General features: G+C 44.8%; 1 protein-coding gene across 7 annotated transcripts in view; it reads left to right on the forward strand.

Annotated features, from left to right (window-relative positions):
• Window positions 1-630: 630 nt before the first annotated feature.
• Plce1 (phospholipase C epsilon 1) overlaps window positions 631-27,303 on the forward strand; it is a 314,404-nt gene continuing 287,731 nt past the window's right edge. For all 7 annotated transcript variants that reach the window (XM_029472801.1, XM_029472800.1, XM_029472803.1 and 4 more), the window contains exon 1: window positions 631-824. The gene's annotated coding sequence lies outside the window, so the exon portion shown is untranslated. The remainder of the gene's footprint in view (window positions 825-27,303) is intronic.

Consider the following 27,303-nt stretch of genomic DNA (forward strand, 5'->3'; position numbering starts at 1 on the left):
GGGTGATCACACACAGCAAGAGGGGTGTCTTGGGGCACAATGATAGATAGCGTTTTACAAGTACTCGCGAAATGAATGGATGAATTAGAGACGAGAGTCTCGCCGCCCACACCTACTAGAGTAACTTTGCTCAAGTCACTTAGTAACCTCGGGCCTCAGTCTCCCGGTCTGTCACCCAGGGATGGTCAGCAGGAGGGGACGCAATGCGAGAGGACCTCTTGCACCCGAGGTGTGCAGAATTCCCGCCCTCCCGGGAGCAAGGTGATCCATCGCAGCTGTAAGCCGGCTCCCTCCTGGATCTGAGACAAGAGAGTGGCTCTTGGACTCCTTGGCCAGGAGGGTCTGGCGGGGGTCGCCCGGATTGCTAGGGTGGGGTGGCAGGGTGGTGGGGGCGGGCCCCATCCAGCCGAGTCGGGGGCGGGCCAGGCACTAGCCGCTCCCCTGGTCGCCCGGCGGCCCGCGGTGGCGCTCGCGGCCTCTCACCCCGCGGGCGAGTTCTGGGAAAGCCCGGCCCAGGGCGGGGGCCCGCGCCGCCCCGCTCCGCTCGGCTCCGGGCAGCGCGCACTGCTGGGGCGAGGGACGCGCGGGCTGCGCCCGGAGCGCGGGCGGGCGGCGGGGGCGGCGGGCTGGAGCGGCGGACGGCGGCTGCGCGCCCCGCTGTGCTCCCGGGCACTTGCCCGGCTCCTGCTCGCTCCTGGGAATCGGCTGTGCGGCTGACACTCGGTAGCCCTGACTCTCCACGACTCTGGAGACGCACGCGAGTGGACCAGGTCCCCAGGGACGCGGCACTCCCGCCCCGCCGCACGACTGGCTGGAGATCTAAGGTGAGCTTGAGACTCTGTCGCTTGGTCCCCGAGGACCGCAGATCCCGAGAGCTGGGCTGGGTGCTCTCCAGGCTGTAGTCGTTCCCGGGCAGCAGCCTAACTTTGCGGCGTACCTGGTGGCCCAGCCAGCGGCTCCCGCCTCCCAAGGGGACAGCCGGGGCAGCCATCCCTTGGGGAATGCGAGGCTGGAGGTCACCCGGTTACCCTGGCCTCGGCTCACCATTTCATGCTGTGTGTGAGTAGTGTGGAAGTGGCCAGCACAAAGCAAAGTAGAAGTCCCTTTCTCAGCAACACATTTCAAGGAAAGTTCTCAGACATTGTTTCCGGAGAGATTTATCTGCGGAATCCTAGGAAATACAGTACAGGACCCGTCTCGCTCTAACTGGTGACTTCGAGAATGGCTATGCTTTTTCTTTAAAGTCCTTCTAAATAACTCAGATACTCAATTCTTTGGCTACGGCTCGTGTTACGTGCTCCCCCCCCCCTTACATGTAAGCCATGGCACACTTGGTTCAATTGACTAAATCAATTTGTATAGGAAATATTGGTCATTAAATGATTTCAGTGCATTAAAAAATAAGCTCTTTGAATAACTAGAGTCGACTTGGCTGAAAACTTTTTTGTACATAGTTCACAATTTGATCAGCGTTAGTGGGGTTTCTCAACTTTTTTTTGTAACAAGACGCCCCCTGTAGGGGCAGGGTGATGCCAAGGTCACAGAATAGGCACAGCTAAAGCTGGGAACATTGGAACCCAGAAAGAATAGTGGAAAGCCAGTCTTGGAACGTGTTTGCAGGTGGTTCCCTCGATGCCAGTACAGTTTCCTAGTTGTCAAAGGAGGGAGAGCCCGCCATCCCTCAATTACTATACACAGTTGTGGTTTTTCTGAAACATGCTTGACAGAATGCTCTGCAACGAAGGTTCTCAACCTGTGGTTCGCGACCCAACCAATCGTTTTATAGGGATGCCGAATGCCACCAGAAAACAGAGATTTACAATTCAATTCATAACAGTAGCAAAATTACAGTCATGAATAAGCAACAAAAATGATTTTACGGTTGGGAGTCACCCCAGCATGAGGTTAAATACCGAATAAAGGGTTGCAGCATTAGGAAGGTTGAAAAACCCGCTGCTGTAGAATATGTTTTCTTCTTTCTCATTGATTTCCCCCAGCCTCCCCAGTGGCGGTTCTAGATGCTAACTAAACAGCAGCGTTCACCCTCCAGTACGTTGGCCCAGCCTGAAACAGCCGGCATCCTCCCTCTGCTTTGATTGCTGAAGCCGCTTACATACCTCCACGGATCTGTGTGCTTTATGCAAATAGCACGTTTTTCTCGCCCACGGTATTTGCTGAGACTTTCCTGGCCTGATCCCCTACACCTTGGAGGCTCTCTAGAAATAATTGTGGGCAGGCATTAAACGTTAAGACTCTGGGTACAAAGTAAAGCTTTATTTTAGAGGAATTATTGTAACCACAAGGATTTAGAGAAGCATTTACCATCCATACATCCTTCACTTACAGCCTCCAGGGGAAATTTACTTTCTACTTAGGAGCGCCTCCTGGTCCTCTTTGGCTCCAGACCAGGTAAAAGGTGAGATTAAGCTGGAGGGACATTCTTCTCCAGTCCTTCTAGTAAGACAAGCTCCTGGATGGGTTCCAGTTTGACCTTTGTCATAAAAATTTTATACTTTAACAGATGGGGCGAAGCTAGCGTCCAATGAAGGTGGTTGGTTTTCTTTTCTTTTTCTCACTCTCAAGTTTCTTTGATCTTTCATCTCATACTGGATAGCTCTTGGATGGTGTGTGCAGTTGGTTACAAACTTTGAAATGGATAAAGAAAAAACTGAAAGGGATTGGGGCACAGTAAGAGGTTTTCTAAGTAGAGGGGACATTTTTGTAAAGTATGGCTGTTTCTCTCTCTCTCTCTCTCTCTCTGTCTCTCTGTGTGTGTGTTTGTGTGTGTGTGTGTTGGCAGTCCCTGCCTTCCACAAGCAGCCTGCACAGGACAACTGTTTCCATCCTGGCTCTTACACTTTCCTTGGGGGCTACCTGATAAGTGATGGAAGATACTGATGGGATGTAGAGAAGTATGTAGCTTCATGAACCTTGGGTGGAGAAGATGGGAGCTGCAGATTGATGAGATGGGGAATGGAAAAAGAGGAAGGATACATCCAAGTGTACCAGCTGTGGGGCCTGGCAAGGAAGTTAAGGCTCTTCCTTATCCCCTTGGCTTCCTGGATGAAGAACTCGGGCTTGTTAATTCAAAGTTAATTCGGTTGAGTTACGGCTTAAGTAGGTTTTCATGGGCCAGATCGGGAGCATAGCTCTCTGTGGCTGTATTGTCAATATGGTAGCCACTAGGCACATATGGTTAAGTTTAAATGAGTTAAAATAAATGAAATTAACCACATCTAAGTGCTTGGATGCTACATGTGGCTGGTAGACAGTGCAAACACGGGGCCCTGCTATCATCTCAGAAATGCCTGCCCTAGAGAATTGTTTCCACAGAGTTAACCTCCAAAGGGAACTGGTTTCCAAATGAAATTTAACTGTAAATTTATAGAGTTTCCCATTTATAGTCCCCTGTCTGTGTTGATGAAACAACACTAGACAGTGTGCCAAGCACTTCATCTGTTAGCTTCTTCCATTTGTATGTCATAGGGCAGAAGTGCTAGCCATCTGATCCCTTGCCTGTATCCTTCCGTGGATTTAGGTTTGGCGACAAAACTTGGTCTAGCCTCATGTGACTTTGCAATAGTCTTTCCTTTCCTTAGCTAGTAACAACTTCTTACATCTTTACTTCAGAAATAGTGGACAGTGGAGTTATGTAATACTGGGTATATGCACTCCTGCGTCAGTGGGTCTCAGCCTGTGGATCACGCTCCTTTGGAAAACCCCTGCCTCCAAAAATATTTACATTCCTTCTTATAACAGTAGCAGATTTATAGTTATGAAGCAACAAAAATAATTTTATGGTTGAGGGGAGTCCGCACAACCTGAGTAACTGAGTGAAAAAGACGCAGCATTAGGGAGGTTGAGAACCACCACCTTATGTGGACGCCATCAAAATGACTTCTACATGGTGGCTAGTTTCTCAGTTTCTACTGAGGAATATAGACTTCCATTATTAAGTCCATTTTGAAGATGAGAAAATATAGGTAACAGAAGATGAATGTGTTTTGAGTCACAGCCTAGACTCAATCAAATCAGGCTGTCTCCAGAACCCATTCCCTCGGCTTCTGTGCGATCCTGCACCTGACTTTGAGCTCATGGTCCATACATGCAACTGGGTCAAACTTAATAGCGTTCACTCAGTTCATTGGGAAGTTTCAGATAAGGCTATATCTAACTTGTTTAGTGGTTGAGGTTTCAAAGCTTTGACTACTCAAGCCACCCCATCAGGCATGCATAACAATTGTGTGGTTTGACCCTTCTCTCCGTTTGCCAGCCATTCTTGAATTGTAGCCATTATGGCTATATGGGAACTGAAAGAAGAGATATCATTGTGGATAGCAGAGACACCACTGGACTGTGTTGAGTCCTGTGGCACATGGGGACTTGCGTATCCATAATTGTTGTGGTGGAGGGGATGGCTTAGCCTTAGTGTAAAGCAAGCTTAGTGATGACAGGACCATTTTGCTGGCCCACCAGGGTCCCCAGGCTTTTCAGACCTTTTCATAGGGTCCAGGTCCACCTGGCTCAATAAGAAGTCTCTCCAGGAATTCACATGAATTCGTTCTTTAAGGTCAGATGGAGCTGTGGGGTTATTCTAGCTAGAGATAGGAATGGACTTCTTATACCTCCTTCCCCTCTGAAATCTCAGGTCTCGGTGGTTTCTTCTTGGCTTTTGGTAAGCATATCCTCTCTTTTGCACACAAGGATATGTTCTCAGTGCTCTGCTCTCTGCGTGTTTCTTTTTCCCAGGACTCTGCAGGACCCATCTCTAGCCAGGGAACACAAGTTCCTCTTGAAGTCCCTTAACGCTCTTTGTGTTTTCTCCCAACCAGTTATCATGGCTGAAAGGATATGTTCAGACACCCCTTTGATCAAAGGCAGAGACTTCAGATGAAACTTACCTGGTTAAATCTTGCCCCCAGCCAGTTCTATAACCCTGAACAAACAATTGTTTTGTAAGGTAATAAAAATAATTTCTCAGGGTTGCACTGAGGGGTAAGTAAGAAGATTCATCTGAAGCACTTTGCAGCTTTGCAGAGGCCCTCGCGTGTACTGACAAGTTCGCTCCTAGCATTATGGTTTCTTGGCTGTGAAAGTCTGTAGTTTGGGGTTTGGGAGGTGTATGTGGGAGGTCAAGGATACTCAAGAGCGAGTCTCTGGAATCTGTGGATATACCACTTTAGATGACCAAGTGGACCCTGCAGATGAGTTTAAAGTAAGACATGATTCTGGATTTCTGTGTGGGTTCAGTCTAATCACACAATCCCTATAAAAGGGAGATGGAGGGCCATTATTTGTAGGGAGAGGTGATGTAAAAAGAGGTCAAGGATGCAGGCAGAGAGCTGGTGAAATATTGTCACAGCCTGTGTGGGTGTTTGAGTTTGGTTCTAGTCTGAAAGGTAGAGAAAAGGCAAGAAAATGAATTCTTCCCTAGAACCAGCCTGGAAGCCCATCAGAGACGTTCGACTTCCAGGGCTCTGCAGTAATACATTTGTAGTATTTAAACCAGTCAACGTGTAGTCATTTATCATAGCAGTTTAGGAATCAGAAGGCAACATGGAAAAGAAAATGAAACAGATGGACATAGGAGGCACTAATTGGTTAGGTATCTTGCCCAGGGTCCCACAGCTATCACAGGCACAGCTGTGTAGTGGGTCCAAGTCTCCTTGCACTCTTCACTGGGAGCCTCAGGGTTCCCAAAGCAGGCACCTCTGCAGAGCCCAGGGCCTTTGCTTTTGAATGTCCTGCCTCTGTGTGTAAGGGAGAGGCAGTGTTTGATTTGGTGAGAAGGGCAATGTAGCTGGTTTGTTTTCCCTTCAGACACTGATTTTTGAAGTCCTGTTAAGTTCTTGTCATTCTTCTGTCACTGTGCTTGACAGCTGCAGCCTGAGGGACAGGCTGGGTGAGTAGAGGCATGCACCCCTTCCCCAACCTCTGTTCCTGCTGAACCTCTCTCCTCACCACAGGCTGCTGGCCCTGGTATGCCCCACCCCCAAGGCTCTACTGGCCCACGGCTGCCTGTTTATTGGATTTGCCTATTCTGAACTCTCCTTCCAGCCCGGAATTCCACCTCCCTTGGCCCCTTTGCTCCTCAGACTGGAGCTGTTTAGTGTCTGGGTGGGGATCGGGGTCTCTTAGGTCTTTCAGTGACCGGCAGTCTTTTCTTTTGATTTTTTTAAAAGATTTATTTATTTATTTTATGTATATGAGTACACTGTAGCTGTAGTTGTGAGCCTTCATGTGGTTGTTGGGAATTAAATTCTGGACCTCTGCTTGCTCCAGTCGACCCCACTTGCTCCAGCCCAAAGATTTATTTATTATTATAAATAAGTACACTGTAGCTGTCTTCAGACTCACCAGAAGAGGGCATCAGATCTCATTGCAGGTGGTTGTGAGCCACCATGTGGATGCTGGGATTTGAACTCAGGACCTTTGGAAGAGCAGCCAGTGCTCTTACCTGCTGAGCCATCTCGCCAGTCCCTTCTTTTGATTTTGTTGGTGATGGTGTGCTGCCAGGCTTCTGTTGAGTCTGAAGCATCTTAATTCTGGGAGATAATTATTCAGGCCAGGGTTTTTGTTGTTGTTTGTCTGTTTTTAACAGTGTTCTAGGAGTGTTTGGCACCTTAGCCTGATGAGTGAGGCACCAGCAGTGGAGACCTCAGCCTTTCGTTCTGTGTCTCTTGCGTGGCCCTGTGATTACTTGCTTTCTATATGGGACTCTGCCTTATATTTTACATGAAGGGAGGAATGTGTGTGTGTGTGTGTTTATGTATGTGTGTGTGTGTGTGAGAGAGAGAGAGAGAGAGAGAGAGAGATCTCATCCTAAGATACGCTATGTTTGATCTTTAATCCTCAGATTTAGATGTGAAAGAAATATAATTCTTGATTTTTCCTCATCCCCATTTTATACATTTGGGTTCTAGAGGCAAGTTGCTTAGACTGTTTATATCCTGGCTCCACTGCTAATAACTGGTGTGGCCTCCTTCAAAATATGTGGCTGAAACTCCCCAGTGTACACAGTGGAGGGTAGGAGTTTTACTTATGTAACAGGTTGTGAAATCGAATGGGATAATTCACACAAAGTATTGAGAACACCACCTACTATAAAGTAAGAATTCAACACATATTAGCTAGCATGAGCTTTTGTAGACCCAGCAGTATAGCAGGAAAAGAGTGTAACTTCTCTTCATTGCAATGAAGGTAGCTGAGGTCTCTGAGGTCTCAAGGTCTTCTGCCCAGAAGTACAGTGGCTGCCCCTTGCAGCGGTTACAGACCTTTCTTAGAACCCCACCAGCCAGCCAGTTGGCAGGCCTGTGTATGTAGTATACAACGATGATTTCAGCTTCCCCCTTCCCCAGCTTCTGCTCCAAATTTGGAATATAATATAAAGTCTGCCCTCTAGCTTTAAGGTGCAAAGGTTTACAAATGTCCTCCCCACCCCCCAACCCAGATGGTGGTATCCCTTCAGTGAGGTCGGGAGCACAAGGGTGAGAGCCAAGTACCTGGGGAAACAAAACAGTGTTGCCAATCTTCATAGGACTAATAGATAGGACTGGCCAGTTAGTGCCAGCCAGGTTCATTATCAGTGTGCCTGAGACCTGTTGTATCTCTCTGCTTGGTGGTGAGAGTGCTCTGGCCACAGCCTCCACCACCCACCGCTCACAGTAACCGTGAAAGGTCTCTTTTAAAGGGGGTCTGTGGGTGCACCCTCACCCAGAAGTCAGCTGGCAATTGTGTATTTGTATTTCTTGGTAGGAGCAACTAAGCTACATTGTAGTATTTACACAGTGTGGGTTCTTTATTCAGAATCAAAAGAGGCAGAAGCAAGGAGAGACTCTGTTTTGATGACTTCATTGTAAGTTTAAACTATATAATATTACTGAGTATGGAAAATCCAGGGAGTGGAAAGAAAATCATCTGGGAAAAACACATGTGACCCAGAGCATGCTATACACGTCTGGGATTAAAATATCATGTAGCAGAGCTTTAATTTGAATATCACCGGAGTTGCTTCAAATGCTGTCGTTTCTAAAGAAAGTGCCCATTCATTTGCTATTCTGCAAAACAAGATCAGACTTCGTTGTTGATCATCTTTTCACCAGGGAAACCCTTGCTGGGAAGAACTGCAGGGTTCCCGCCAGCCTCTTTTGTCAATCTCTGGGAGGTGGATAATATTCACGGAAGTTAAAGACTCTTGGCCTGAGATTTTTGTCTCCACTTCTTCACCCACAAAGGCAGAATGAATTCAGAGGTCAGGGCAGAGCCTGAGTTCTTTGTTCGCTGCTCAGCAAGCTGGTTGGTTCTGGACTCTGCCTGGCTTACAGGGTTTGAGGTTTTTCTTTCAGTTGTGGCTTGGGCATGATTTTAAAATTCATAGTGGTAGAGATTAGTAAAACTAGAAGTGCTTGGGACAGAAGTATGTTGCATTATGTTTTGAATCTCAGGGCTAAGGAGACAGCTTAGGGACAGGGTGTTTTGCCTAGCATGCATGAGGCCCTGGGTTAGATTCCTAGTACCATGATAGACAGGGGCTGGTGTTTGAGTCAGTGCGAAGAAGACAAGAACTTCTAGAATCTGCATGGAATGCTGCATCTGTGCCAGGAGCTTTCCAGTGATGCATTTCTGGAGGATCACGCAGCAGCAGCAGTGTGGCACCCTTGTGTGTTGGCCAGTGACGTCTCTTAGATCTATGTTTTCTGACTGCCCAGAGCTGAGAATGGTTGGGGATTCTCCAATGTCGAGTTCACAGGATGGCTAGCGACAGGTGAAGCCTGTTCATATCCCAGACAGGCAAGCCCAGATCAAGTTAGTTACAGGGCATGAGGGAGCGTGCTTATTTCCAGCCGTGCTGCGTGTTTCTAAAGGACGGTCACCATCTCAGCAGCAATCATGCCTTAAAATATCTCACCTGTTTAAGAGGTAAACAATCTTTAATACAAGTACAATTCTATGTATTGTCTTTGTGTGTGTCTGGAGCATGGGGGCATGTTATGTACGCACATGCACGCCTGTGAGTTTGAGGCTACAAGTCCATGCCAGGTGCCCTTTTCAGTCTCTAGCTTCCTTATTTATTTATTATTATTTTTTCGAGTCAGGGTTTCTCTGTGTAGCCCTGGCTGTCCTAGAACTCACTCTGTAGACCAGGCTGGCCTCCAACTCAGAAATCCACCTGCCTCTGCCTAAGTGCTGGGATTAAGGGCGTGTGCCACAGCTGCCAGGTTATCTTCCTTATTTTTGAGATGGGGGTCTTCTAAACCTGGAGTTCACTGAAGCTGACCAGCCAGCTCCAGGGATCTGCTCATCTCTATCTCCCCAGTTCTGGGATTATATGCACATGCCACATTTCTGGTTTTGTTCTCCTCTTCTATCTTTTTCTTCCTCTCTCCTTCCTTCCCTCCCTCCCTCCCTCCCTCCCTCCTTCTGTCCCTCCCTCCCTCCCTCCCTCCCTCCCTCCCTCCCTCCCTCCCTCCCTCCCTCCCTCCCTCCCTTCCTTCCTTCCTTCCTTCCTTCCTTCCTTCCTTCCTTCCTTCCTTCCTTCCTTCCTTCCTTCCTTCCTTCCTTTTTCCCTCTTTTCCTGGGGATTAAGCCAGGGCCTTGCATATGCTCTGCCATAGATCACAAAAATTCTCCCACAATTTTATTATTATTATTTTTCATTTTAGTACTTATCTTTCCAAGAAGCCCAGGCTGCCCCATACCCTTGGGCTTAAACAATCCTCCTGCCTCAGCCTCACAGACTATAAGGTGCGTACCACCATGCTTAGCTTGTCTCTCTTTAGTGGACAAAGTCCTAGAGGTGAAGTTAATAGTTCAAAAAGCACTTTAAAAAGTGACTCTCCATGGGTGTTGTCGAAAATGCTTCCCCCCCCCCCCCCCCCCCACCCCCGAACCGTCAAAACCAAGCCTATCATTCAGCTCTGTTGCTGGGGGGTGCTCCAGAGCTCATGGCAGGAAGGTTGTTTAAACCAGGAGTTTGCAGCTAATCTGGGCAACATGCTGAGACCCCCATGTCAAAAGGAAAAAAAACGGTATCGATTTTTCGATTTGCATCTCTATTCCTAATGTATATCTGTGGCTTTCCCAAGGGATGCTTCAGCAACGGATTCCAGTTTTGTGGGATCTCTCTTATTTTCAACCTTTGTCAAAACTTGGTATTTTATAATTTTGAAAGTGCATTTCTGTAGTAGCAATGAAAGACGTTTTATCTATCCCACCATCAGTTTGCTTTTCTTAATTACTTAATTAATTCACTTCATTACTTAATGATGCTTTCTGCTCTGTGTCTTTGGTCTTCTTTTTCTTTCCCTCCCACAGTATCTCCCCATGTTTTTAGTGGATATTTGCCTGTGTTTCTCGTTTCCAACAAGCATTTTCCTTGAGCTTAGAAGCTGGCTAACTTGGGAAATAGAAGTACAATAAGGAAAGGAGTGAAAAGACACCTATAATTCTACACTAACCTTATGGACATTCAGCGCATGCTTTCTGTAGTGTTTTTTCTAGTTGGGGTGATGATGCCGCATGCCCTTGTGTCTGTCTTTACTGAACACCACTCATCAGTATGAAACAGATTGCATTTATCCCACCCGTGTGGCCCTATGGGTAAACGTTAATGTAAGGATACATATTTCAGGGCTCGAGAGATGACTCAGGGGTTAAGAGCACTGGCTGCTCTTTTAGAGGACCTGGGTTCAATTCCCTGTACTCACTTGGTAGCTCACAATGGTAGTATGTAACTCCCGTTCTGGCAGATCTGATGTGCTCTTCTGCCTTCGTGGGCAGCAGGCATGCATGTGGTGCACAGACATACATGCAGGCAAAACGACCATACACATAAAAATAAATATATATTAACCAATCATGTTTGTAAAGTCTATAACCAATACAGATCTTGTATTTAAAAACAGAATACTGTTTCAAATACTTATGGTGCTTTGTTTTGTTCTTATGGTGATTTAAAATATTTATTATTATCATTTATGTGTGTGTGCGTGCGTGTGTGTGTGTGTGTGTGTGTGTGCATATGTAGGTCAGAGTACAACTTTGTAGAGTCTAGTCTCTCCTTCCGTCTTTTTAGGTTTTGGGGACTGAACTCAGGTCACCAGACTTCTTCAGCAAGGTCTTCTCCTGATGAGCCATTTTTTCAGCCAATGGTATTTTTTAATTTATAGCAAAGTTTACCTTTGTATCGCCCGATAGCTGTTCCTTGGTGATTATTTTCTCATACTCAGCTCTCAGCTCTTAATTAAACTAAAATTGCATTATTTCTCCTCCTCTTCCTCCCTCTTGTCCCTCCCATGCACCCCACTCCAGCTCCCTCGCTCCCTCTCAAGATAGTGGTTTCCTTTCATTTGTTATTGTCATATGTGCGTGTACACACACACACACACACACACACACACACACACAGAGAGAAAAGCTGGGATCAAGTAGGTTGTGCAGTCTCTGATGGCCTCACCAACTAAACAACAGCCAGGCACCTCAGCTGTGTGTTCTGTTCAGCACAGGGGAGGAGGCAGTCTCTGAAGGAGAAAGGAGGTCTCTGTAAGGGAGCGGTAAATACCAGCAAACATGTACACACACACAAACACACACACACATTAAAATAAATACTTAGTTAATAATTTTGCATTACTGCGATGTAACCCTGTGCGATTCCTAATCACACACTGTATATTTTAAAAGTCAGCTCAGGTCTGAGGTGTCTGTCCTTTGATTTTTGGACATATTTTCACTTGGCCTTGTAATATCTCTTTAATATCTCACAGGGAAATTTCTCTTTGCTTGTGCTTAGTCTAACACTCCACATCCCTTCTTGTTTAGTATTACAATGAACTTACATTAACTTTGAGACAGTTGCCAAAATCTTTGAAATTTGTTGAAATTCTTGTTGGGATAATAATAAACATATATTAGTTCAGAATCTCCCATAGTTGGTCTTCTGTCCTGGTGTGTTTCACTTCCTCAAATGTTATGTCTATCTATCTATCTATCTATCTATCTATCTATCTATCTATACCACTTAAAGTTTATAGAATTCTTCATAGTCCCATCTTCCTTACTTATACTTTTGAAATGTGTTAGAATTTTTTTTTTATATTTTTTTTATTACGTATTTTCCTTAATTACATTTCCAATGCTATCCCAAAAGTCCCCCATACCCTCCCCCCAACTCTCCTACCCACCCATTTCCACTTTTTGGCCCTGGCGTTCCCCTGTACTGGGGCATATAAAGTTTGCGGGTCCAATGGGCCTCTCTTTCCAGTGATGGCCAACTAGGCCATCTTTTGATACANATGCAGCTAGAGTCAAGAGCTCCGGGGTACTGGTTAGTTCATAATGTTGTTCCACCCATAGGGTTGCGGATCCCTTTAGCTCCTTGGATACTTTCTATAGCTCCTCCATTGGGGGCCCTGTGATCCATCCAATAGCTGACTGTGAGCATCTACTTATGTGTTTGCTAGGCCCCGGCCTAGTCTCACAAGAGACAGCTATATCAGGGTCCTTTCAGCAAACACTTGCTAGTGTATGCAATGTGTTAGAATTTTTTAACTCTATTTTTATTTTTCTTTAGTTAAGATTTTCATGAAGGGGATCAATGGAATTTGTATTCTTCATTTTTCCTTTTCTAAGTCCTTCTATATCCCCCAACATGTCCCTCCACACCCCAACATGTCCCTTCTCACCCTAACATGTCCCTCCACACCCCAACATGTCCCTCCATACCCCAACATTCCCCTCCACACCCTACCATGTCCCTCCATACCCCATGTCCCCCCATACCCCAACATGTCCCTCCATACCCACAACATGTCCCTCTCCAAACTTCATGTCTTCTCGAAATATGTTAGTATCCTTTACCTAATCAACTTAATTTTCTTGTAGGTAAAGAATTATGTTATCCCCAAGTTGTTACTTCTTCTTCTTCTTTTTTTTTTTTAATAAAGATTTCATTATATCAGAATCTGAGGGTGAAAACAGTGGTTCTCTTTGTGTTAGTCCTGAGCTAAGGAAAATGTCTTTTGTATTTATTAATCAAAATGACATTGGCTTAAAATAGTTTAAAGCTCTTTGAAAAAATAGTGTCATATTCCAGATTTTTAAATGAAAGATTATTGACTTTAATCAAATGCCTTCAGATGATTTATGCATTTTCACATTTGACCTACTTCTGTGTTATGTCTTGTTAACAAATGCCCTGCTGGTCAACTATGTGGTTAGGGCTGTTTATTATCATTTTGTTGATGCATTATGTCTCTAATGCAGAGATATTAACCTGGAACCCGTTTAGATTTTCCTTTGGAGTTCAACAAAAATAGCTCTAATAGAGCCATGCGCACTATGGGTCAGAATTAAAATTAGCACAGGGCTCCTGAGTGTGCATAGATTGAATTCCAGGAGATCCCTGGTGCTTTTCTCAAAGTGTGGGCAGCTTCAGATGTGGTAGTGAGCTGGGGCCTCTGCCGAGGGAGGCAGGTGGAGCATGAGGCTAAGGCTGAGGCTTGGTTCCCCCGGCTTGTGCTCTCCTTTAGAAGTTTTGGCTAATCAAGGGTAATCTCTAAAGCTGCCTTCCTGTGAGATGAAAATGGAATTTTTCTCCCCCCTCCCCCCGCCCCTTTTGAGAACACCCTTTCTTCGTGTTCCTCACAAGACAGGCAGCATCAGAACTTTCCTGTTAGCTGGTTAGATACCATCCTTGAATCATGGAGAGCTGCTTGAATGTTATATTTGAGAAATGGAGTGTTTGCCTTCTTCTCTGGAGTAAAGGGGCATTAAGAACAGAGCTGCAGGGGTCTGGAGAGATGGCTCAGTAGTTAAGAGCACTGACTGCTCTACCAGAGGTCCTGAGTTCAATTCCCAGCAACCATATGGTGACTCACAACCATCTGTAATGGGATCTGATGTCCTCTTCTGGTGTGTCTGAAGACAGTGAACTCACATTCAATCAATCAATCAATCAAGCAAGCAAGCAAGCAAGCAAGCAAGCAAGCAAGCAAGCAAGCAAGCAAGCAGAGCAGCAAACCCGAGCAACACAATTAGAATCCACTACCAGCCAAATTCAGTATAATTCCAGTTTGGATGAAAGGTGTGTAAAAGTGTGTTACTACGGCATATAGAGAGGGGAAAGCTATGAAATTAAAAACCTGAATGTCAGCGTCTGTAGACCTGAGAAAAGACCCTAGCACTTGGCTGCTCCCTGGGGTCCTTCTAATGAGCTGAGGAGAATGAGCATGACCTGAAGGAGTGGGCTGATCCTCTCGTTGTCCTGCTTGCTACCTTCATTCACAGCTTCACACGCTCTTGGCACTTTTTAAAAATAATGATACCAACCGAGTTCTTCCTCCCCCACTTCTCCCTTTTCCTTCTCCTCCTCCTCCTCCTCCTCCGCCTCCTCCTCCTCCTCCTCTTCTCTTTTTGAGACAGAGTTTCTCAAATGTTCTGAAACTCACTTTGTTGACCAGGCTGGCCTTGATCTCAGAGATCCACTTACCTCTGTCTCCTGAGTGCTGGGATTAAAGGCATGAGCCATCCCTGCATGGCTTCAACTTCTTATTTCTAAAAACCATAATGAGAAAGTATTCTCATCCATATCATACCTGTGTATTGAGTGGTTATTTTGAGTCCCTACTATGTGTCAAGTACTGGATGGGCTACAGGTGAGAAAGACCCTCTGTTGCTCGCCCGAGCTGACCTGAGTGGGTTGAGAATGCCAGAGAGGACATGGTAATTTATTATGAACTAAGATATGAGAGTATCTTTCCCTTTCTCAGTATTTAAGATTATTTTTCTTGCTTATGGCTTATGGAAGGGTAGCATATACAGAGAGCATAACAAGAGAGGAGTCATTTAAACATAAATTCTTTTTAAATCTTTATTTTATGTATGTGAGTAAACTATAGCTGTCTTCAGATACACCAGAAGTGGTCATCAGATCTCATTACAGATGGTTGTGAGCCACCATGTGGTTGCTGGGAATTGATGGACTCAGGACTTCTGGAAGAGCAGTCAGTGCTCTTAACTGCCGAGCCATCTCTCCAGTCCAAGTTGTAAATTTTTGAAAATGTTTTGCCAAGGGGGCTTGACTACATCTCTGTGACTGGACTCATGGGAAAGACCTTTCTGTTAGCACTATTTCCTTTTGTAAAGCATTTACAAGTTTTCCCTTCTGCAGACATTTCTTTTCAGTCTGAAGGATTACGAAAGTAATGGCTGCTGGAACTGAACAGCATCTTCCAATGCATAAAAGTAGACTGTGCTAGGAGAGGGGACTGTTCACCTTGTGACCACAGAGGCTCAAGAGAAAGCTTGGGTGAATGCCCAGGTTTTCAGATGCTATGGTATAAGGAGTAACTAGTCTCATAAATACTTCATTATTGATCTATTGCTTTCTGACTCTTTGCAGTAGAGAACTGTGATGGTTCGAATGGCCCCCATGGGTTCATATATTTGAATGTTTATTCACCAGGGAGTGGAACTATTTGAAAAGATTAGAAGGATTGGGAGGTGTAGCCTTGTTGGTGGGAATATGTCACTGGGAGTAGACTTTGAGGTTTTTAAAGCCCATACCAGGCCTAGGGTCTTTCTCTTTCTGCCTGTAGATCAGAATGTAGCTCTTAGCTATTGCTCCAGTGCCAGGAGCTCTGCCATGCCCCACCAGGATAGAAATGGACTAAGTCTCTGAAACGTAAGCCAGCCGCCAACCAAATGCTTCCTTTTATATGAGTTTCCTTGGTTATGGTGTCTTTTCACAGCCACAGAACAGTGACTAAGACAAGGACTTTGACTGTTTCTGAAATGAGGATTTTTTTGGAATGTCTAATTCTATATCCAGGAGTTGCCCTCAGTTCTCTTACACTTCAGGTAGGGAGTCAGGGTCCAAAACCTGAAAATGCCAATGTATATACCAAAAAAATCTCAGTTTTAGCTTAGTGTTAAATGACCCGAGGATAGAACAGGCTATCTGTCCTGGGGTTTTCTGATGCAGAACATAGAGTAGAGAGGAGGCCATACCTGACTTGATGAAAGGTCATCCTCCTGTGGGGTAGATAAGTGGACCAGTTTTTGGAAGGCCTGGGGGTACTAGTTGGCCAGGTGGGAAGGATAGCTTTTGAGACCTTCTCTTTTCTTTTTCACTCTCTAAAGGTGTCAGGGCTCCTCGCTTTCTTGAGCTGAGTTTTACTTTTCTATGTGATCCCAACGCTGTCTGCAGTGCCTGCCTCATTCCTGGGCTCCAGAGCTGCCAATCAGGCTGCTCTTAAGGCATCTCTCTTGAATCTGAAATTGAACTCAATCTTTCCCAAAGCTGTCTCTCCTGCATGCTCCACTGCAGGAACCTTTACCAAATCCTTTGCTGAAGCTGGACCTTCACTCCCACTAGGACCTTGGATTTTTACCACTGAGAATTTTTCCTCCTGATCTCTCACCATCTTGATGCTTTCTATCTTGACTCTTGTCTTTTTCTCTTTTTTTCTTTTAAAGATTTATTTATTTTATGTCTATGAGCACACCGTTGCTGTCTTCAGACACACCAGTTCCATTACAGATGGTTGTGAGCCACCATGTGGTTGCTGGGCATTGAACTCAGGTCCTCTGGAAGGGCAGTCAGTGCTCTTAACTGCCAGAGCATCTCTCAAGCCCTCAACTCTTGTCATTTTCTATTGACTATGTACCCAGTAAAGATAGGCCTGGTTCTTGTTGAATGATCATCTCTGTTTTCTCCAGCACTCACCCCAGATAGAGCCTGAAACAAGGGTCCTCAATAAATACTCTCTTAATTGTGCACGTGGAGATGCCTGCATATTCTACCTCCTACCTAAATACCTCTTTAATCAGGCAGGCCTAGATCTGATCCAGCTCTGCCGGTTACTGACCCCATGAAGCTATTTTTAAAAGTATTTTGAGATAATCGCCGATTTACAAATCAGGATAGTTTTAATCTCTGTGCATCCATCACTGATTCAGTAGAATGGGTATAATTATAATATCTAGCTCTCAAGGTTTTATTGAGACTGAGTAAAATACAGTATGTGAAATTTGCAGTAGTGTTTAATACAGTGTGGTTCATTGTTATAAGGTAAGACACCCCTTGGGGTGTGGAAGTTCATCAGCACAGCTTTTGGGGTGTGTGCTTTATCTTTGAGAAGATAGGGTTTTGTGAAAGGGTCAGCTATCGGGCATGAAAAACAAAACGAAACAATCCCCCCCCAAACCCAAACAAACCATGGGTTCTGAAGTTGCAAGATGGGCTTAAATGAAAACCCAACCACTTAACAGCTTCAAGACTTTTCAAAATTTGCATAGTTGTTTTCAACCTCAGTCTCAAACTAGCTAAAACTGGGGTAACAGTGCATCTCACTAGGGCTTGTTGTAAGGTAGACAAGGGGATCTGTGTTAGCTCTTTTTCTGCTGCTATGATAGAATCCCCTGACAAAACACAACGTTGGGTAGGAAGGGGTTATTAGCTTACTGTCCCTAAGGGATGCAGTCTGTCATGGTGGGGAAAGAGGGTGACAGCTGGAGCAGGAGCTTGCCTGGTAACCAGGAAGCAGAAGAGAGCTTCATCCAGGTATAGGAGACAGAGGGAGAACAGGAAGTGGGCCAGGCTCTAAAACCACAAAGCCCACCCTCACCGAAGGACTTCCTTCAGCAAGGTTTCCACCCCTGAAAAGTTCAGTGTTTAAATGCCTAGCCTATGGAAGACATTTCTCTTCTCAGCACCACAGCACCGACTCCCATTACTATGCCGATTTATTTATTATTTCTTTTGTCATGTTCTTTGTTCTAGTGATATGCTCCCAGGTTGCCTGTATTTGCAGTCTTGTTCTCGGCCCGCTGTAACATTTTTACCACCTCCTTGGGTGAGGCCTAAGTCTCTATTTCCCAAAAATGTCTTAAGTTATGAGATAGTAAAATAGGTGGTATAATGATCTCAGTGGGCTGGAACATTGGTCCTTTGTCCAGGAACCTTTTTAGTTGGTGTATCAAAGCAGCCAAGAGCGAGGAGAACACCTGAAGGCAGTTCGTCTAGCCCATGGCTTCTTAAACTGTGAGTCATGACCTCATATGGGGTCACATAACTGAGATTAAGAAAAACAAAAAAGGTCACCACAGTAAAAGGTTCCTGAACACTGAACCACAACAATTTAATTCAAAGTCAAATTAATAATCAATCTAAGGTGGTTCTGGCAGCATTCACTATGTTGCATTGCATAACCTCACCATAGTCTTAGGCCAGCACACACAGCACAGGTACCTTACACAGGATATGTCCTCACTCCACACATCACCAGTCAACTGTATCAACTCAGGTAGAACTCAAAATGTCATAGATTGTTATGTTTTTACTGCATATACAAGATTTACTGCTCTGATAGAAATATTGTTTAAAGAAAAGAAAAAATTTCAGTATTTTCCTACTGCCACCCTTCAGTATGCACACATCAAATTAGTTTACCTTTGGCTTGTATTATGATTTTAAATAATGCTGTTTGAATTGCCGACTTGCGGTTCACTAAGAAAAAGTTAAACGAATTTTGGCTTGAGATAAGCATAAAATTTCCTACAATTTCTGAAATGTCTCTAAACAAACTTCTGTGTGTGTGTGTATGTGTGTGTGTATTTGTGTTTGAGTGTGTATGTGTGTGAGTGCGTGCATACATGTGTTAGTGTGTGTGAGCATGTGTGTGAGTATATGTATATATGTATATGCGTGTACACGTGTGCATGTGTGTGTATGTGTGTGAGTATGTGTATATGTGTGAGTACGTGTGTTAATGTGTGTATGTGTTCATGTGTTTATGTGTGTGTGCAGGCATGTGCTCGTGCGTGTGTATGAGTGTATGTATATGTGTGTGTAGCACAATTCTCAGCATTAACAGCTAGAAAAGAAAATATCAGTTAACTCTGAAAAGTGTTAAAGATGCCCTGTGTCCTGCAATATCCAATACTCGGTTAATGTTGAATTCTTTGTGCAAAAAGTAAATATGAGCATCTATTTCATTAGTATGCAAATTTGGTTTAATCTTTACTAAATGGTAAGATTGAGTGTGTACCAGAGATTAGTTTTGCATACTGGTTTGATTAGTATACCTGTTTGATATACATATATACCTTCGATCATGTGAAATTTTCTTAGGTATAGAAAAAATCAGATTGTGACAACTAGGAAAGTATTGGGTGGTGGGGACACAGATAGAGAAGGGCTGTGTGTGAATGTGATGACTGTGGAGTCTTTTCTGGATTCCTGGGGGGAAAGGTGCCAGTTAACTGGGATGAAGAGGTCAGGTAGGGAGAGGAGGGGAGGAGTCTGGCCTTGTGCTGGTGTGCTGGCTCCGCTGGGCAGGAAGTCGGGAAGTCAGGACTGCAGTGCGAGGGAGAGGCTGTTTCTGGAAAGAGGCACTGGGGAGTCATTCGAAGAGGTGATAGCTGAAGCTGTGGGTGGGAGTGGATGGGCTGGGGCAGGAGTGGCTCTGCTATTTGCAATCATTAACATTGTTGGCCTTAACTTGAGATAAAAAGAATAAACACATGCTTGCTGAAGTAGGAAATAGTTCTACTGCCTTCCTGGGTCTATTTAACACATCAAAACCAAGTTCTACAGGAGAAACGGCTCCTACAAGAATTTCAGGCTTAAAAATACAGGTTCCTTGATGTATTTTTAATCACAAAACAGTATGTGGATATACTTTTATTCATAAAGAATATAAATATTGTAGATATCATAACAGTCTCCATTAGTGCTTACCAAATCCTGGTTTCTTTGTCAAATGTGGCTACTGTGTGCCTTTTGGTGGGCATACATCAGGGCTTCTCTATGTATTTATATGGGTTTGCACACATGCACATAAGGATATACTTCTGGCTTTCATGTAATTGTTTTTTCTATTAATGAGCTCATGGTATGTTTTGCTCTCCCGTTTATTTGTATTTTAGAGTGTGATGGTGTATCCTGAGATGTAGCTCAGAGAGCTAGGAGTGCTCGCCCTGTATGCAAGGGAGTGTTTGTTGTTTGTTTGTTTGTTTGGTGGACAGAGACTAGAGTCATTCAAAAGTGAGAAAATACTTTAATATGCTCTAGCTGTAAGGCATTTTCTTGACTAGTGATTGATGGAGGAGGGCCTGACCCTTGTGGGTGGTGCCATCCTAGGCTGGTGCTCCTGGGTGCTATAAGAAAGCAGTCTGAGCAAGCCATGAGGAGTAAACCAGTAAAGAGCACCCCTCCATGGCCTCTGCATCAGCTCCCGCCTCCAGGTTCCTACCTTGACTTTCTGTCTTGATTCCCTTCAATGATGAACCATGATGCAGAAGTGGAAGCCAGATAACCCTGCCCTCCACAAGTAGCCATGGCGTTTTATCACAGCAATAGTAACCCTGACTTGTAACCTAGCACGTGCAGAGCTGTCGATTTGATTTCCCTGAATGGTGAACAAAAAAAAAAAAGCAAATAGATGTATTAAAAACTTAGATGGACTAATATGGTTTAGGAAAATTTTTAGGTGCATTTGTGTAGACTTGATCAAAGAGTAAAACCTGTCACCGTGAGCATGGATGTGCCATGGTAACCACTAACTTCCGTGTGGGTGGAAAATACCTCATTTCCAATGCTTTTACTCATTCCCTCCTACAGATATTCGTTCCCAGCTCACTGTAGAGCAGGCAACTGTTCAGAAGAGGAAGGCAAGCATCTATAAGATACCCAGAGCAGAAAGAGACACACAGGAAGAAAGCAGAGATGAGGGTGCCACTTTTTGAGGTTGCCGAAGTAGCTGAAAGAAAGCTGGGCGCTTTCCAGGATGCAGAAGTAGAAGGGAGGAGCTGAGCCATTTGTTTGGGGTTAGTGTAGAAACATGAATGATTTGGGACGAACTCTAATCATTGCCACTTGGTGTCTTATGCCCGTCACATCCGAGGGGACAAATACTAATATGCCGTTGACCTTTTAAAGCTACTTGCCGTGTTGACCAGACCTTCCCAGAGTCCAGAAGCTGGAAGTATTGGAGGTTTGAGGGAGAAGCAGGGGAGAAGACTGTGTTGATGGTTTGCAGTACCCTATTTCTATCCCCCCTGGTCCACGCCAAAGCTGGAGGAAAGCTGATTCAAAGACTGGGGAGGTCTGAGATACTAGTCTGTCTACAAATGTACAATTTGTTCCATTTTTTTTCTGGAATGCTTGAGATTGAGGCAGCTCCAGCAAAGACTGCAGAGAAAGGAGATGAAGGGCCTGCGCTGGCTTTGTCGCAGTTTGATGATATACTCTAGCTGTCTCTGTTTCTGACTCTGCTTTTCCAGCCTTAAGAATCATAGCACATCTTGAGCAAATTGGGTGCATGTCTGCAAACCACCAAGGCCTCGTTTCCTCCCTTTCCTTTCTGATGACCGACTCCTGGGATTTGGAGATTTCATTAGGTGCTAATCTGCAGGGAGTCCAGCTGGTTTCTTCTTTCTCTTGGTACCCTGCTCTCCCAGGCTAGGGAAGCTGCTTGGTGAATTCTCCTGGGTGATTCGGAATTATCATTGTATTCCTTGTGGATCAAACCTGGCTGGAATTTCTCTCTATCTCTCTGTCTAGTTCCCTGTGCCTGACCAGTCCTGGCCCAAGTCCTCTCTTCTAGCTGTCTAGTGAACTCTGGTTTGCCTTAGCTTCTTTTACTTCTACTGTAGCCAAACTCCACTCACCCTCTGGGCTACTAGACTGATGAATGGGCCCTTTGTCTGCGTAGGCTCCACCGGTGTGTGTGTGTGTGTGTGTGTGTGTGTGTGTATGTGTGTGTGTGTCTGTAGCTGTTTCTCCAGCTGCATATTCCAAACCCTTGCTCTGCCTACTGCGTCTCCTCATGGCACACTGAGTATCCAACAATAGATGCTCAGTGCTTTCAGCGTTTGGCGCACTTCTCCTTACAGTAGGTTGCTCATTGTTCTGCATCCCACTTTTCTCTGTTCTGTAAACCTAGTTTAGACACGGATCATTCTAGAAAGCCTTCCGTGCCTATTCTGGGTCAGATTCCCTGTGTCGAATCAGAGTTTTCTGTTTCAGGCCTGTCTCCCCATTGCGTGATGTCACTTCTCTTTTTGGAGCTGAGCCCAGAACATAGTATAGACTGGGGTCTCAGTTCACACTTACTGAACACCACTGACCCAAGGCAGTGAGCAACTTTGTGGCCTTCTTCTAGGTTTGCCCTCCTGACTTCCAAAGCACAGCTTGCTAATTTGAGAAAGCTCCCTTCCATTGTTCTGTGTCAGTTTAATTCTATTTGGATGGTCTGCAGGTAGATAGTGTTCTCTGTCTAGAAAAAGGAGCAAAATGAGGAGACACAACCAGGGCAAAGTCACAGAAAGAGCCCTCCCCGCCCCCCACCCCACCCCAGCCTGGGGTTTTGCAAATGGCCCTTCTTTCCCATGAAGCACAATGGCCCTCCTGCTGTGTGGCTTCTTCCCTTTCATCAAGGACCTTGGCATACTCCATCTCAGCCAACCTTTCTTATGAATCAAACGAATGAGGCCGATTGGTTGGTTTATCCTATATGCAGTCGTTGAGGGTTTTTGAAGGAAGTTCTGGTTCTAGTCAAGGGAATCCAGGAAGTCACAGGTGTGTAAATAAATAATTTCCAGTGGTGGCAAGCACTAGGGAAACGGGGAGGGGGGGAGGGAGGGAGGAGAGGGATGCTGCCAAAACTCATGGGTTGGTGGGGAGGGGCTGCTTTCCCAGGAGGCAAAGCGCTTCTATGATGGCAGTCAAACAGAGGTCAGAGGGTGAGACGGAGTGCGCCAGCTGATCCCCGAGGGGCTTGCTGAGGTATCAGGATGCAAGCTACAGCTAGAGCCCTGAAGAGAGATCTGTTCCAGCATCCTTTGGTGCTCTCTCTTCATCATCTTCACCGATGAGTTGTGTCAAAGACAAGACTTGGATTTATCTAAGGTCAGCAGGGCCTTGGAAGCATTTACCGACCGCAGACTCTGAATCCGAGGATGTCCAGACAGTCTAGAAAGAGAGATACCCCTGGGGGCCTGAGAGGCCTTGTCTTATATAGTGCTTTCACCTAACGACTCCTTGAGGTTAAATTTTCTCTTTTCCAGGTCATCAGAGACAAGCCAGAGGCACCTTTCCCAGTGTAGTTAATAATATCCTGCCATGTTTTCTAACTGTGGTAAAATAAAATTTCATCTTTTAGCCATGTTAGAATATACAATTTGTTGGCGTAGTCACGTTATTGTGCAGCTAATTCCTTCCTTACCCACTTACTGATCCCACCTTCCCTCTCTCCCTCACTCCTATTCTTCCCTCCTTCACTGTAACCCAGGCTGGCTTGCAACTATCTTTTTAGCCCAAGCTAAATTCAAACTCACAGCATCACAGCAATCCTCCTGCCACAGCCTCCTCAGTACTGGGATTATAGGCATGATCCACTACTTAGAGCCCCCTTACTTTTCCATCATCCAAACTGAAGCTCCCTACCCACTGAACAGCAGCTCCCTGCCATGGTTCAAAACCCACATGAATCACGGATAATGAGGAAACAGATGTCATCTACAAAGCCTCATCCCCGATGGCAGAGCCTCCTAATGCCCAGTGCAGCGTCTTTCGGTGTGGCCTGAGGGACACTGGAGTAAGGACCATCTGGTAGTAATGGTGAGAGGATGGGAGCCTGCTACAAGTGCATGGCTTCCTTCCTCTGCCTCCATCAGTGTCTTGGGTTCCAGCCAAGCCACTCTCCATAACCTGTGTCTGATGGAAAAGCGAGGGTCCCTCGTCTCAGCCTCACGGGAAGAACAGTGGTGAAGATGATTCATCCTGCAGGGAGGCGGTAACTCAGAACAGGCTGCTCTGGAGAGGCAGCTGCATGGATTTGATTCTCCACCTTAGCCTTTGAAGGGTAACTGCGCGTGTCCAGAGTGCTCCATCGAACTGCTCTTCAGTTTCTCTCCAGGAGGAAATTCTGATATTGACGTGCTGCCCATGAAGGATGAACAATCAAATCTCGTCTCAGGAAATATTATTTATTTTTATCATTTTAGTAACGTTTTAGTTAGCGAACACAGTTCATCATAACATTTCCATGCATCCTAGAATTACACTTTGTCTTTTTTTGCATTACCTTCCCATTGTCCTCTTCTGTCTCCCTCTCTCCTTTTTTTAAATTTTTTTTTCGTGTATGTGGGTACACTGTCACTGCCTTCAGACACACCAGAAGAGGGCATCGGATCCCATTACAGATGGTTGTGAGCCACCATGTGGTTGCTGGGAATTGAACTCAGGACCTCTGGAAGAGCAGCCAGTGCTCTTAACCACTGAGCCATCTCTCCAGCCCCTCCCTCTCCACTTTTGCTGATCCCTTTCTTTACCATAAGTTTAGCACCTTTCTGCTTTCATGGTGTATATATTCCTTTTCTCTCTCCTGGTTCCTTCTCCCCCATTCCCTTCAGACTTCTTTTCTTTCATAATCCTCTTTCTAATGTTAGGTTATGTGTATGTACATATGCATTCATGTATGAAGGCACACATGTATGCATGTGTGCACACATGTACACACACATCACACATACACATATGCATGCACACTCACACACGTACATACATGCACATACATGCACAGACACACACACACACACAAATATAGATTCTGCATATGTGAGAAAGCATGACATTTCGTGGTCTTTCTGGGTTTTTTAGTCACTTTTCTCATTGCTGTGATCAAATACCTGACCCAAAACAGTTTAAAGAGGAAAGGGTTATTCCATTTTATAGTCTGAGGGAATCATTCCATCACGGCAAGGATGGTATGATAGGAATAGGAGGCTAGCTGGACACATTGCATCCTCACCCAGAAGCAGGAATTTAACAAGTCTCACTCCTATATTGACGTTCCCCCTTCTACAGGTTCTTCAACCTTCCCAAATAGTGCTACCATCAGGGAATGAAGAGTTCAAATACGCCAGCTGATGGAGTGCATTTCACGTCCAAACTTCAATACCAAATCTGTTTGTTTATTTGTTTTTGAGACAGGGTTTCTCTGTTACCTTGGAACTCTCTTTGTAGACCAGGCTGGCCTCAAACTCATAATGATCTGCCTGCCTCTGCCTCCCGAGTGCTAGGATTAAAGACGAGTACCACCCCGGCCCGGTTTCAGAATTTGTGTTACTTTGGTTACCAAAAAAACTCTTTAGCTCCATTCATTTTCCTGCTGAATAAAATTCCATCATGCATATGTACCATATTTTCTTTGTCTGTTGATGGACACCTGGGCTGTTTGTGCATCTTGGTGGTATGAATAGTGTAGCAGTCATCACAGATATACAGCTGTCTCTGTGTGGACCAACAGAGTCCTTCAAGTACATTCTCAGGAGTGGCATAGTTGGATAATATAGTAGCTCAACGTTTAGGTTTTTACTATTGATCATAGTGGTTACATCAGTTTATGTTCCTACAAGGGGTTTCTTTTCCCTCATATCCTTGTAAACATTTGTTCGTTCTCTCTCTTCTCTTCTTCTTCTTCTTCTTCTTCTTCTTCTTCTTCTTCTTCTTCTTCTTCTTCTTCTTCTTCTTCTTCTTCTCTCTTTCTCTCTCTCTGTCTCTCTCTCTCCCCCATATATGTTGGTTATTTTTCTGTTGCTGTGATAAAATACCATGACCAAAGACAACTGAGGTAGCAAAAAGGTCTTATTTTGGTTTACGGTCCAAGAGGGCTAGCTAGAGTCCATCACAGCAAGGAGAGAAAGATAACAGTCGCTGAATGCAGAGGAAGGGAGAAGCTGGCTGGTTGCCTTTTCATTCACACAGGAAGCAGGGAGAGAAATAGGAAGAAAAGGCAGGCCATGAAACCTCAAAGCCATCCCCCACTGGTGCACCTCCTCCAGTGGTCACAAACAGTGGCCACTAAATGGGGACCAAACATTCAAATATGTGAGCCTATGGGAGGCAGTTCTCATTCAGAACACCACATTTTGTGTGTGTGTGTGTGTGTGTGTGTGTGTGTAGATGTGCATGTAGGTATATTCTCCACGTTCTTTTTTTGAAACACAGTTTCTCACTGAATCTAGAGCTTATCCAATTAGTTAGATTCTCCAGCCAGTTAGCCCTGTGGGTCTTTCTGCGTTCACTTCCCTACTGCTAAAATTAATAGTTGTCTGTGGCCACACAGTGCTCTTTATGTAGGCACATCAGATCTGAATTCAGGTTCTTGTATTCGTCCACAAGTCGTTTGTCCACAAGACCATCTTCCTAGCCCCTGTTGTTGGTTTTCTTAATGATAGCCAGTTTGACTGGAGCAAAGTAGAATCTCAGTGTTGTAGTAAGTTTGCTTTTTTTTTTTTCTGGTAACTAAAGATGTTGAATACATTTTCAAATGTTTATTGGAAAATGTATTTCTTCCTTTGATAACTGTTTATTCATTTCATTAATTTAAGACCATGGAAGGACTTCTGATGAATACAAATTAGCAGAATTAATATTGTAGAAAAGGCCATATTATCAAAAGCAATCTACAGATTCAGTGTGATCCCCATAAAAACTCTCCATGACTTTCTTCACAGAACTTGACATGACAACCCCAAATTTCATGCGGGATCACCAAAGACAGTGACTCGTCAAAGCAATCAATCCTCAGTAGAGAGGTATCAGAGCACCTGATCTTAAATTATACTATGGAGTTATACTAACAAAACCAGCATGGGATGACTGGCACAGAAACCGACACATAGATCAATAGAAGAGAGTTGAGGATTCAGGATAAACTCACCCAGCTATAGCCATCCAGTGCCCGGCAGAGCTGTTAAAAACATTGGGGAAAAGATAGCCTCTTCAATGAATGATGCCACAAAAGCTGTTAGCCATACAAAGAGTCTGAAACTAGATCCAAATCTCTCACTCTGAACAGGACAGCAGATGAGATCATTCATCACTGTAGAAAACATGATACAGTTCAGGGCATAGAGTGCTGTCTGATTTGAAGGATACATTTTTATTCTTTGAGAAATTCATACTTACATATGATGTATTTTGATTGTATTCATTCATCCTTTAGTCACTCCCCCTGGAATCCATCCTCTAACCACTCCCAACTTCATGTCCTGTTTGGTTTTTATTTGTTTATTTTGTTTTTCCTTCACGGTTAAGTTCAACTTATACCCATAGGTGTGTGGGAATACACTGGTGCATGGTCAGCCTAGCATGCACCATACCCTTGAAGACAACTGCTTCCCCTTCTCCCAGAGTGCTCTTCTCTTCTCTTCTCTTCTCTTCTCTTCTCTTCTCTTCTCTTCTCTTCTCTTCTCTTCTCTTCTCTTCTCTTCTCTTCTCTTCTCTTCTCTTCT

The sequence above is a fragment of the Mus caroli genome, chromosome 19 (genome assembly GCF_900094665.2).
Source record: "Mus caroli chromosome 19, CAROLI_EIJ_v1.1, whole genome shotgun sequence".
NCBI lineage: Eukaryota > Metazoa > Chordata > Mammalia > Rodentia > Muridae > Mus > Mus caroli.